Here is a 10,242-nt window from a genome sequence, read left to right on the forward strand (position 1 = left end):
CAGGTTCTGCAACAGTGCCAACCAAAGATTCCAAAATATAGGCTATAAAAAGATAGACCTATGTCTCTTTGTTGTATTCCCAACCAGATATAAGCAGTCACAGCTGATTGCCTAATTTTCCTCATTTTGATGTGTTACTTCCATCTCTGTTCTAGTACTCATTGACTTGTGGGCAGCCGCAAAGGGGAAGGAGCCAAAATAGCAACATGTCTTCACTCTTAAGACCTAAAGTTGGGACCTATATCTTTTGCTTGCATCCCACCAGCCAATACTTAGTCACAAGGCCTGCAGGAGTTCTGTTATGAGCCAGGGGGGAAGAAGGACATTGGAGAACCACTAGCAGTTTCTGTCAGTTTGAACAATTTAACTGAAGACAGATTATTTTAGCAAAATTCTCTCCATCCTTGGAATGCATTTAATTTTAAAATGTGGTTTATTTTGGCTTTATTATCATTAGTATTATTTTTATTTATTTATTTTTTAACTATGAAACACTTCACGAATTTGCATGCCATCCTTACCCTGGGGCCATGCTAATCTTTTCTTATTGATCCAATTTTAGTATATGTGCTCTGAAGCAAGCACTATTTCAGCTTTATTATTGATCAGTTGGTAACAAATTTTTTTTTAAAGTTGGAGTTCAACCATGAGCCTTTTAGTGTACTACCAAATGAACATTTTTATAGGAAACAGAAGATGATTAAAATGTGTTCAGACATAGGGTGTGAACGTTATGAAAAATGCTTTAATGAAAATGTCCTTATAATGTTTTTCAAGACTTTACTAGATTGGTATCTGGAACCTCTATCTCCATCTCTCATTTCTCTCTCTCTAATGACACTCCAGCCATGTTGTCATTCTTGATTTTCCTCCCAAGCACCAACCATTCTCTTACCTCTGAGCCTTTAACCTTAATATTCTTCTTCTAAAATTGTCTTTCCCAAAAAATTTCTGCAAGATTTACCCCATTCTCTCTTTTAGGTATTTCTTTAAATGTCACCTACTCAGTAAGACCTGCTATAACCTTACTCTTTAAAATTTCAAGTCCATTTCCAACATTTTCCATTCCCTTTCCTGCTTTATTTATTCCACTGTAGTTATCACCATCCAAGATTCTATATATTTGCTTATTTATTATGTGTATTGACCATCTTCCATAACCAACTAGAATGGGTGCTCTCTGAAGGAATTAATTTTTGTTTAGTTTATGCTTGTTTCTCATGGCTGTAATAGCCCCTGGAACATAATACCATCATCAATAAATATGCAATCACTAAGTGAATGATAAATAAATGAATGAGTGATTGAGTAAATGAATTACAAACCTAAAATGGCATTAACTCCAGTAGTCATTTTGGAAAAATGTGATTCATGCATTGACATTTTTTAATATTCTGTCTTTACTTAGGCAATCACATTATGTTTCACACCTTGAAAAGAATTCAATTTATTTTTTATTAGTTTTATGCACCCAAAATATCTAAGAAAAATAAAGTCTTCTATAGGAAAGAATATTGCATAAAATTATGAATGCTTATCTTGTGTAGAAGGTGTACCCAGGGTTAAAAATATCCAAGCATTGATTTTAATCATCCTATCTACATTAAAATCTCTTTAAAAGCAATAAAATTTTGTTTTTGGAGTATCATTGTAATAGTAAAACTGTTATTTATGGTTTTCTTACATAATGAAGGAAATTCTTAAGGCTAATAACAAAGCTCTAAATTTCATGACCTCTTATAGGCTTATTTTTAATGCAATGAATATGGTTCAAATGAGAATTTCAATCATTAGCATCATTCTGTGTTTAAGCATAAGGCATCGGAGCTAGTTATTGGGCAGAACTTATTTTTATATTAAATCATGCCATGCAATGTTCTTCAATATATGTTATCTGAGTGCCAATTAATACCCAAGCTGTAGTTAAGCACCCAGATTAATGTTTCTACTCACCACATGAAGTGATTCTAAAAATCCCTGTGGAGGTAATTGCAAATTTGTTTTAGGTACAAATGTACTGATTCCTTTATATAGTCAGCAGAGTCAAATCTGAATGTAGCCCAAACAAGGTGTGGTTGAGCAAATTGTTCTGAGCATAATTGTCCAGAATGCTTCAAAGTGATAATTAGGATGATAACAAATGAATCCCCAAGGGAGGCAATTGTCAGGTAGCATATAATAAAATTGGAACTTTTTCACAGAACTTAAGGAAGTACTTAGCATATATTTAAAACCACCTCACAAAAAGAAAAGTGAAATTGTGAGGGTTTTTTTTTTTTTGGATGACCATAAGCTTTAAACTCCACTACACTTATGTAAATGGGAAAAATTTGCTATATACCATCAAATGATATCTTTTCAGAATAAAGATTTATTTTGATCTTGATAAATAATTAGAGATGCAAATATGCTATTATAGAGTATTTCTCACACAGAAGAGATACTGCTGCTACAGCACACTTGTAAGGAATGTCCTCACCTCCCACCAGCACATACGATCTAGCATGTACACTTCCAGAGACAGGTGCTAAAATTTCTGGTCTTACAGTGGCAACTCAAGCTAAAGATAATAATAACATTAATAATAATTACCATAATAAAATTAATATTTACTGAATCCTTAATCTGTGTCAGACATTTGTGTTAACCAATTTAAATACATAATGTAGTTTTCACACCAATGTTGGGAGATGAAATTATTTAAATTAAATTTAAATACATAATGTAGTTTTCACACCAATGTTGGGAGATGAAATTATTGTATTTATTAGACAGATGGGAAAATGAGTCAAAATTAGCCAATAATAGAGCATGGATTAAGATTCAAGTCTGTCTTGTTCTAGAGTTCCTAATCTTAAACACCATATAGTTATAGGCTGAGTTGACATCCTTTATTGTCATTAATATTCTGTACTGTGTTTCCAGAATTCTGTTACTCACATACCTCACATTCTCTTACAGGCCAGTAGGGCCTTCTGTGCCCCGTACTTACGTAAACGGATGGCCCTGTCCATTGATACTTTCTCTTCATCATTCTGTACTTCCTGAACTTGTTAAAGAATCAAGTTACTAAAAGAGTGTCCTTTAAGATGGTCCTTTTATAGCTTGTATCTCAGAATGATGAGATGATGAGATCCTATTGGCTTGCTATAATGCTTGAAATGCTTATGTAACTTCTTATTTGGACATTAGCATATCTAAACACGGGAAAATCATGTAACTATTGCTCATTCAGTTTTCTTCTCTGTAAAATGGGTATAATATGACATACTTCCATTGCTGTGTTGGCCATTAAATGAGTAGATATATTCCAAGTTCTTGGCATATGCTAGGGAAGCCTGGGTGGTTCAGATTACTAGGGGGAAAAGGTGGCAATTAATTAGGAAGTTTTTTTTTTTTTTAATAGGCACTCAATGAAAAGAACTCTGTTAAAGTTGAGTGTTATTTATAAAGAACAACATTTACACTGGGTCAAGCCCTGTACTAGGTATTGATTCAGTAGTGAATAAAATAGATTTTTTTTTTCTGAATGTTTGTGAACAAAGAAGTAGAAAAAGTCAAATTATGACAAAGAAGGACCAGACAAGGGAGTGATGAGGGATAGTGATGGGCTAAAGACCTAATTTGGAGTCGATAGTTGGAGAAATCTCTTGAATAAGGTTATGTTCATGCTGAGACCCAGCCAATGAGAAGGAGGCAAAGCACAATGAGTGTTTAAGGCAATATGCTGAAGCGGGGATAGGAAATTGAAGGAATTCCTCATTGAAGGAAGTGAGAAGACAGTAGCAAAGTGCAGGCACTGGCTACCATGGATGGGAATGAGATATATACATAGAGAGAGGATGTGGCCTTGGAGGGGCAGCAGAGGTCACTGAATGGGTGCACAAAGGTGGGAAGAGTGCTGGAACTAATGCTGGGGTCAGAACGGGCAAAACTCCCAATTCTTTTCATATGTTGTGCCTTATGGGGCCGTGCTGACCTGAGGCCCAAGGACCATCTGCAGGGGAGGAGCCTGCACTTGTCCAACACCTTAGCATCACCTACCCATCCTTTTCCCCGTCCCCCTTATTTCCAGTGAGCCTTGGGCAAGCACTGCTATGGTTGTCTTGCAGACACCAAGAAAAGCTTTGTGAAGTGCTCTCTGTTGGAACATTTTTGCCTTCGGGCTGTTGCTGCGTGATGAGCTTATCAGTTCTCGGCCTTGCAGCCCTACGAGGTTGCCTTGCTCAGTTAGTTTTGCTCGAAAGTCTCTTAAAATGGATCAGTCAGGTCAGTGGAAGGTCATATTTGTAGTCTTTGGTGTTTAAAGGTAAAAGTAAAGAGGCTGATAGCTGGGGAAAGAGCATTTTAAACTCTGTTTTGAACTGTGTGCTGACCTGGAGGAACTTGGATAATTAAGATAATTAGGCAGAGCCAAATGAAAGGCCCACAGAGCTGATTCTGTCATCCTTCTGACCTCTGCTAGTGACAGAATTTAAAACATTTGTTACTACGTTTTGCCTGAGTAACAAAGTATCATGACCTAGATAAGTACTGTGACTTCTTGTTTATCTTCTGGGAGAGGTGGGGGGGGCAGTGGAGAGGAGGGGAAGTGGGAAGGGAAAGGGGAAGGGGGAGTGAGGAGGAGGGAGAGAAAGAGAGAGGGTATAAGAGAGTATACAAAAACAAATCAAGATGATCCAACAAATTACAGATGCGGTTTTGTTTCCTGAGAAGCTCTTGGTCCTTGTTACCTATAACCAAACTGAACACCAGAAATTTGTTTTAAACAAATGACATTAATTAGATATCTAGCTGCCAGACTGTTAAAAAGCAGAGGTACCAATGAAATGGTGCTGACTACTGTGTTTTCAACAACTGATACTGGAAGATTCATCGGGCTGGGAGGGCTATATGGACAGTATCTCCAGTAATGAGGCATTATTTCTGTGTCCTTTTCCTAGAGCTTCTAGAAATGTCTTATTTGTATTCAGCCGAGTGGCAGCCTGCTTTGAGAAATCACAGACATTCTTGGTTGCCTCAGGCACACCACACAACATGGGACAGTTTCATGTGCTGCTGTCTCCGGCCACAAGAGGCATAAAGTGCTTAGGACTGCCATTGAGCTGTTTTGCATCATATCCATTGTGTGGGAGGAGTTACAAAGCTCCTGTGTTTGAATAACCCAGCCAAGTGAGTCAGTCCAAAAAATGGAAATTCGCACAGAAGCTCTTCACCGGAGCTTGTGTCCTCACAGAATTCTCTTTCCCTGCGTGATAGTCAGACCTGACAGATGGAAAAATAGCATTGGCTTATCAGAAGGCCTGCGTAAGATAAGGTATGATGTTTTATAAAAGAGAGCCAGAGGCCTACAGATATTTAAATGGCTGCAGAAATTGAAGTACCAGTGACCAAGAGAGCTGACTAAAGGTCACGGAAACTCGCCTTGGAAAAAGGGCAGCGTTAAGTTCTAGGTGTCAATACTGCAGCAGACAACAGAATCAATTGTTACTGCGCTTACACCTGGGTTATTGGTTAATAGTGAAGATAAACAGGATGACTTGCTCTGTATAACTCAAGACATCCTGTCATGTCTTTCAAGCTGTTTGCATTTGTAAAACATCTACTGGCTGCAAAGTACCTTACATTCCTGAAAACAAAAACAACCTGCTTTCCCACACTCTAGATGTTTTTTTTTTTTCTCTTATTTTTCTGATTTCTCTTCTGCCCACCTTAAATCATTATTCCTCCTGAATTCTGCACCTGCATTCCCATCAGCAGTGTATGAGAATTCTAGTTTCTCCACATTCTAATCTATAGTGAAGAAAGGTCTGTGGTTGCCTGATAGGAGGAAAAAAGAGAGATGAGAGATGGGAAGGGAGAGATGGAGTACATAGGAACACTAGAAAACTTTGGGGATGATGGATGGATATCCATTACCTTGATTCTGATGATGGTTTTGCAGGTATATACATAAGTCAAAACTTATTATATTTTATGCTTTAAATGTATAGTTTATTGAATATAAATTACACCTCATAAAGTACCTATGGTTATGGGAATGATAATAATAATGTTTCATCTAGTTATCATGAGTATTAAATGAGGTAATACATGTACTAAGCGAAGCCTCGTTTTTGTTAAGTGCACAATAAATGACTATTACAACTTTATTGGTAATAAAAGAACTAATCTTGTACTTTATTGTTTTTTAGATATATGGCATCAATTCAGAGTTGGAGAGGAGAATAATCTTTATTCAAGTATAGTTGACATAGATACTTTTAAGGAAAATGCCTGGTATTTCTTAATGCATATGGAGTTCTAAAACATTTCCTTCAATATGAATGAGTACATTTAACCCATCAAAAGGAAAATGTGAAATTAGTGTAAATTTTGCAAACATGATGAATATGGATGTAACTTCCTTGTTCAATCCTCAAATCTGGCCCATAGGTTGGAATCATGGAACATTAACCAGGCTATGAAGCAGTGGCCATAGAACACAGTGAAACTAAGTGGTTTGCTTTGATCTTCCTTAATAGGGAGCTTTGTACTGAATCAGTGCTATTTCATTTAATAACACTATGGGGTAAAAAAAAAAACAAACACTATTTTTCTTCACTTAATGTCCTTCTCTTATTGCCTTCTTGTTAAATATCACTGCCATCCCATGATTCAGAAGACACTTGATTAACTTGTTTGACACTCTGGGTTTCCATTTCGAGGAAAAGCATCTTTGGCCTCTATGTTTGCCATGTTGTTTCATTGATAAGAACATAGTTCATTTAAAGGAAAAAAGAAAAGAAAAAGAAAAAAGAAGCAGTAGCAACAAAAATCTGAGTATAACTTCTTCTTACCCTCTTCTCAGCAGCTAGATCAGATAATGCTACTTTTAATTGAAGTAGACGTGTTGAAAGTAATCAAGATTGCTTTGGTACAGTGGAGAAAAATACAATTAGACTTCACATGATAGAAATGGAACATCACTAAAGTTGATTTTTGAGAAGAAGAGTTGCTGTTTTTTTTTCCTTTAAATTTGTTATTCCAGTTTTTAAATGCTCTGTTACATAGTTAAACTTCTTTATCTCCTTTTTGATAAATGAATGAAGGAAATAAGGAAAACAGACATAATACACAGACCTTAAACTGACTGCAGTAATGACCACTGAATTTGTTAAGAACATTTGCTGTGGTGGTTTCTTAAGGAGTTCGGTTTCTGTAAGAGAACAATAGTTTGTTGTGGAAAAAATGGTATTTTCGATGGTAAATATGAGGGCAGTTTTGGGAGGTATCTGCCTGCTGTCAGGGTTGGGTTGGCTAATCTCTATGTCTAGGCAAGATCCTTTTTAATTTAATAATTCCATGGATATACAGTTAACCTAACAGAGTATTTGTTGCTATTGTTATTTTTAATTCTCCAAATATTTGTAGGATAGTCTGTAGGTGTTAACTGAAAGAGTTTTGGCTGCTAAGGCCAGAACTGTAAAACTTTGACCTGGTCTGTTTAGTTACCAAGAGATGAATCTAGTCAACACCATACGAGATCATAGGGAGAAGCTATCTGAGCATGGGTACCACACTGGGAACACAAAAGTTTCCTTATCCAGAACAAATGAGATGTCTCTCATATATTATAAATGTAAACTCACCCCAGTAGCTGCTCAGACCAATGGACTAAGGTATTCCTGTGGTGAAGGCGCAAGTACTGATTGACAGGACCCATGGGGTAAGGCGCTGATAGGATGTATGATGAATAGAGAGGAGACACAGTGTATTAATTGTATTCTTTAAGTGTGTAGTTTGCCTTTAATGCTTCACTGCTTCAACTGAGCAGAAAGACAATACCAGATGTGGCTATTAAAAAAGTGTGTTAGGTTCCCTGACATGACCAACTTTCAAACTGGTTCTGCCTGAAGAGATACCCAGCATGGGGAAAGTGGCTGGCCATATGACATAGTAAGCGATCTTTATTGGCCTCTTTGAGATTGAAACTGAATATAAATGATGGATTTCTATCTTGGTAGTACAGTTTTCATTCAGCATAGGAGTAAGAAAGGCAAAGGGAATTACAGTTCAAGGACAGATATTTTGTGGTACAGTAATTTGGTGTGCAAATTTTACCTCATAAGTTGTAGTGAATAATACTGAGGGATCAAATTACAAATATCTTGCAATGAAGATATTATATTATTACCTGTTATCTTTGCTTTTGGGGAAATAGCAGCAATTCCTGGCCTGATATACTTGATTGCAGGCATATTTTCAGAGGACAATGGAAACAAACATAGGCAAATAGAACCCACACAGTTTGTATGCATGGGTCTCCCTTACAGCTGTAATTTCTTTAGGAAACAAAGAATAGGCAATAACCAGACCAGAACTTTAGTGTACTTTATTATTTCTTTCTTCTGGGTTTTTCATATGCTTCTTAGTTAGCCACTCTCTCTAGTGATGATGACTCTTGGTGACAGTGAGATGACTTTCAGGTATTCTGTACTTTCTATACGTTGGAGGATGATGTTGATGATTTCAATCTATTTTTTTCTTGCAGAGGGAGGAAGAGAGATTCTTTAATTTGCCCAAGGGAATAAAGCCAGGTTTTATTGTTTTTAAGTCAGATTTTAACTTGTAGCCCTGTCATGAAGCAGGGATATTTTCTTGCACAGAGTGAAGACGTTTTCTATTTCTTCTAGACCATAAAGTACCATGAGGAAAGATAATAGGTCATTTCATCTTTGTATTCCTAGAGTCTGGCATAGAAGGTATCAGTCTGTGCTTATTGATTAAAAGGAAGGAAGACAGGAAGGATGCAAGTAATTTTATAATATTGGCTTCTAAAATCTGTTGGTTACACATTTCTTAAGTGGTTCATAGATCATAAATTTGAGAATTGTGTTCTACTTTTTGTGAAAAATATAAATAAAATGCCTAAGGGACAAGTCTTTGGACAAGGACAGTTTTATCTCTCTTTTTCCCCATATTCACTGGAAAGGAACTGTGTGTGATAGAACTAAGTGCTTAATCACCCTGTTATTTGCTTTGGCCAGTGAAATGTGAACAGAAGTGACATGTATCACATCTCCTGAAATTGTATACTTATCCCCTTTTCTTCTGTCTTGGTATCCAATGAGGTTCCCTATGATGGAGCCCAGGTCTCTAAATAAGAGTGACATGGAGCTGTTATTCCACATAACATAGGAGCAACCTATCGTAGATATGTCACAAGGAATAATTCTTTTATTTTAAGTCACTGAACTATATTTTTGGCTACCAATAGAGTTAAGGTTCTAATCACTGCTCTCATTTACCTTATTATTTTTCTGCCATTAATTTTGCAATCATATTTTTATACCTAATACTTTAGGAGTTCTTCTTTAGCAGAGAAGTATTATAAAATACATTTTCTTATAATTTCACAGATAATGCAGACTTTTTGACAAACATGTGGAATAACTTCTCAGCACTATCCGTAAAATTTATAATTCCACTTTTCAAAGATAACCAGTGTCAACATTTGTGTATTTATTTTTGATCCTTATTTCTTTTTTTAATTAATTAATTAATTAATTAATTAATTTGACAGAGAGAGATCACAAGTAGGCAGAGAGGCAGGCAGAGAGAGAGGAGGAAGCGGGCTCCCTAATGAGCAGAGAGCCCGGTATGGGGCTCGATCCCAGGACCCTGAGATCATGACCTGGGCTGAAGGCAGAGGCTTAACCCACTGAGAAAGCAAGGAGCCCTGAACCTTATTTCTAAAAAAAAAAACCTTAAATAACTCTCTCTCTATATATGAAATATATGGATGTATATATATGTATATATACATGTATACATACATATACATACATACATACATATGTATATACATACATACACACATACCCATATATTTCATGACATAAAGTAATTTTAAAAATGCATAATGGAAGTCAGTGGAACAAATAGTAACCTGTATTAAATTCCAACTTTAGAAACATTTTTTTTTCTTCTTAAGAACACATCAGGTTCCTGTGTTAAATGATAGCTATATCCCATTTTTAGGATGATGATGTGAAATGACATTCTATTTTATTTTGCAATTTACCCCATTTGGGTTCTCTTACAGTGATGTATCTAGAAAAGAAGTTTTGCTTATAAAGCACTTCATGTTTGTCGGTGAGCTTTTGCATTTTATCTCATTTATGTCCCCAAGCAAACCTGTGCAATAGAAGCGGCTGGCATTTTCTCTGTTTCATATACATAATATAGGATTTGGCAAGT

General features: G+C 36.2%; 1 non-coding gene across 1 annotated transcript; it reads right to left on the reverse strand.

The window, feature by feature from the left end:
- Positions 1-480: 480 nt before the first annotated feature.
- On the reverse strand, positions 481-585 carry LOC122910998. Its single transcript, XR_006385342.1, has one exon. It is a non-coding gene; the product is annotated as a U6 spliceosomal RNA (small nuclear RNA).
- Positions 586-10,242: the final 9,657 nt, after the last annotated feature.

The sequence above is a fragment of the Neovison vison genome, chromosome 6 (assembly GCF_020171115.1).
Source record: "Neovison vison isolate M4711 chromosome 6, ASM_NN_V1, whole genome shotgun sequence".
In the NCBI taxonomy this organism is placed as follows: Eukaryota; Metazoa; Chordata; class Mammalia; order Carnivora; family Mustelidae; genus Neogale; species Neogale vison.